General features: G+C 36.4%; 1 non-coding gene across 1 annotated transcript; it reads left to right on the forward strand.

Annotated features, from left to right (window-relative positions):
- The first annotated feature begins 1061 nt into the window (after positions 1-1061).
- On the forward strand, positions 1062-1166 carry LOC124889034. Its single transcript, XR_007047652.1, has one exon. It is a non-coding gene; the product is annotated as a small nucleolar RNA R71 (small nucleolar RNA).
- Positions 1167-3732: the final 2566 nt, after the last annotated feature.

The following is a 3732-nucleotide window of genomic DNA, read 5'->3' on the forward strand; positions in this document are numbered from 1 at the left end:
CCATATCCTATAGTTTCACCTTCTTCGCCACTATATTCCTCAAGTAATTTGAGTACTTAGGCATACTCTATAAAACATCTAGCAAAGGTAAGTTAATGTGAAGTTCTTTAAATATGTTAATGAACTTTTTGAATAATTCATCCTCCTTTACTTTAATTTGCCTTTGAGGGAAGGAAAATGGCAGTGTATTCTTCTTCTTCAATTCAACAAATTTTTCCTTCAAGTACTCAAGCTTTCTTGAATTTTTAGCAACTCTACCATTGACCTGTTGGGTTACCACATCAGCATCTACCTCCTTAGTTGTCTTTGGAGGTTCTTCATGAAGCTCTTTACCACTCCTCAATGTGATTGTCATGACTTGTTTTGGATTTTCTGTATCAGCGTGCAAACCATCTTGTGGCTTAGTATTCATTACTTGTGATAATTGCCCCAAATACAACTCTCAATTTCTTGTGGCCACTTACTAATTTTTTATGTCCGCATTCAACTGTGTTTGACTAGCTAGAAGTTTCTTCAACATCTCTTCCATGTTGTTGGTTGACTGATTTGTTTGGGTCTGTGGTTGCTGAATTTGTTATTGTTGTGCGTTCCATGGCTGAGTCTGTCACTTCATGTTGTAAGCATTAACGAAATTTGTCCTTTGAGCATTACCTACATATATCACCGATTTTGAATTTGAAGCACACATGGCCGCTGAATGGCCATTATTTCTGCAGATTTCACACCAACCTGCAGCTTTTTGGATGGCATTGACTGTGGATCCAGGTTGTGGAGCTCCCAATTTTAGGCTGCTGAATGATGTGTTGATCAAATTCTAGAGTGCAGAAACTTGTGCTAATAAGGTTGTGAATTGGCCCACCTCCAATACACCCATAATTCTTTTCGTGGCATTTCTAGAATTTGAATGCCAATCTAGATTTCCTTATTCTATGCGGTTCAGCAATGTGTACAGCTCATCATAAGTTAGCTCCAATGCTTGACCATCTGTGGCTGAATCTATCAAAATCTTTGTATTATGTTTAAGAGCTTCTATAAAAGTGTAAGAAATTACCTAATTTGACAGTTGGTGATGTGGACATTCCCGAAGAAGATCCTTGAAGCATTCCCAAGCATGATAGAGATTTTCATCAGTCTTCTATTTGAAGCTCACTATCTCACTGCAAAGTCTTACATTCTTTCCTGATGGAAAAAATCTAATGAGGAAATTTTTGGCTAAGCATCCCTTAAAGTAATTGAATTCGCCGACTTCGTATTCAACCACCATTTTTCTTCCCCCAAAAGTGAATGGGGAAAAGTGTCAGCCTCACATAATCTGGAGTCACCCTGGTCGGAGTGAATGTATCAGTAAGCTCAATGAAGGTCTGTAAGTGGACTTAAGGATCCTTGTGTAAAAGCGCTGCAAATTATCCACTGCTAATAAGAAGCTGCACCATATTATGTTTCAACTCGAAATTCCCCCTAGCTGTTGGTCTTTGAATTGGGGAAGTCAAGTTTGTTGGAAATGGGGCTGCCATTTCCCTAACCTTCCTACCAGTTGCTTGTTATTCAGCCATAAGAACAGTATTCCCTTGGTCTTCTTAGATTTGAGGAATTTTGAGGAGAAGGATTATTTCTCTCCTGCATTGATGGTAAAGTTGGTTGGGTTCCGGGCTTGATTCTACCAACTCCCGATCCCTTGCCAGCTTATAAACTTAGAAACCTATCTCCTGCAAACACAAAAATAAGACCAAGCATAAAAACACCGAATAAATCTAAAAAGTAAAACTAAAATAAACAATTGCCAAAATACAAGTCCCCCGCAACGGCGCAAAAAAAAACTTGACAGCAACCAAGTGCACACGCAGGTGTACGTGGTCTACCAAGTAATATAGTGGCCTTTAAGAAAGCTGAATATCGATCCCACAGGGACTTGATTTAATAATGATTTAATTTTAGTTCACAATCTAGATTAATTTAGTACAAAAGTAACCAAAGAAAGAGTTTGTAATTTTGTTAATTAAAAATAAAGTAAATAATGTGTAAAATAAAATACTTGAGACAATCAATGGAGAAAAGCCCAGGGTTAAAGCATTTTAAACAATCATACTATGTATTGAACTTCATTCATTAACTTGCTTATCTTGGTTGTTGATTCGTAGGGTTAATTTCATGATTATGGTTTCCCAACCTCTAATCTTTTACCTAATATGGACATTATAACTACATCGTTGAGCGGGGATGTACTAATCCAATTAAGTGAATTAAAGCTATCATCCTACGTATGAATCAAGTAAGGCATCTAAGTACATCCCTGTTCTAGATGCTAAGTTTAATTCTTTATTTATAAAAGAATAAAAACCCAAATTTTGTTTATTCCCATGTTCTATCTTCCTATTCCCTCTCCCGAGATCAAAAGGTGGACAATATATGTATTCTAAGGGTCGCAAATCCTTAAAATAATTAAAACAAGAATAAACAAACAACAAAATATGATAAACAAAAATTAAACGAATTTAATCCAAAACAATAGTATTCATGTTCTTGGCTTTAACCCCAGAAGGAGGGTTTTTAGCCACTCACAGCCATAATCAACATACATTTAATTGTATGAATGATGAAAACCATAAATAAAGCTAAATTAAAGAAATAAAAACCTAAAAAGAAGATTGGTAGCCTCCAATGTTGTTCCAAGAGATCTAGGGTCTCCAAGATTCTCAAAATGGAGTTTGGGATATTATATTTATAGTATTTTAGTCATAAACCGACTTGGATTGTGTTTTCACGTTGTTTTCTTTAAGCTGGGTAGAGTTATCCCGATTTTGCCAGATGTCGCGTCGCGCCATGACATCAAATGCCACATTTTGTCACACTTTGTATAATTGCGAAAATCCATTATTTAGTGAAATTGTGAAATTTACAGTCACTACGATGCGCTACTATCGCAGTGAGCCACTGGTTTTTGACAATTATGAAATCTCCTTTTTTCGCGATGCACTAAACTTCCAGGTCACAGAAATTGGCAACTGGGCTTGTACCGCGATGCAGTGAAATCACGCCAAGTCACTTGAAAGTGCCAATGGGAATTTGAGCCTCTCCGCGATGCACTAATTTTTCTTTACTTCACTGGAATTTGAACAATGATATTTTGTCGGTCGGCGTGATGCGGTGACTTTATAAACGTGAAGTTCTACCTTATAGCTTGTCTTTTTGAGCTATGTTCCCATGAATTTTATTCCTTGTATCATGACATATCATCAATGTATCCAATTGCGTCCAATTCATTACGATTTGAGCCCTGAAAACACTAATTATATCCATTAGGTACGGAACAAAATTAAAGCTGAATTATACTCAAGAATTCACATCAAAGTTCTCAAAATAAGTCCAAATCTGGGTGCATATTGGTGACTTGAACATATAAATATATGCAAGATCAACAGATCACTTATGCATCCAAATATTATTCATTTCAAAGAGATGATATTAACACCAACGCATTTGGGGATAGTAATGGAGTATGAAACTGGTGGTGAACTCTTTGATCGCATCTGACAAGCTAGTTGATTCAGTGAACCTGAAGCTCGATACTTTTTCCGATAGTTGATCTTTGGAGTCCACTACTGCCACAACATGGTAACACCATGAACAGTAAATGTATACTGTTGCGCGAGCATCAAAATACAATATTGCAACATTAACATACATGAACTTTTATCTTATGTTTTGTAAGTACAACAAATATGCCATAGAGAT

Source organism: Capsicum annuum, chromosome 11 (assembly GCF_002878395.1).
Source record: "Capsicum annuum cultivar UCD-10X-F1 chromosome 11, UCD10Xv1.1, whole genome shotgun sequence".
Taxonomy (NCBI): Eukaryota; Viridiplantae; Streptophyta; class Magnoliopsida; order Solanales; family Solanaceae; genus Capsicum; species Capsicum annuum.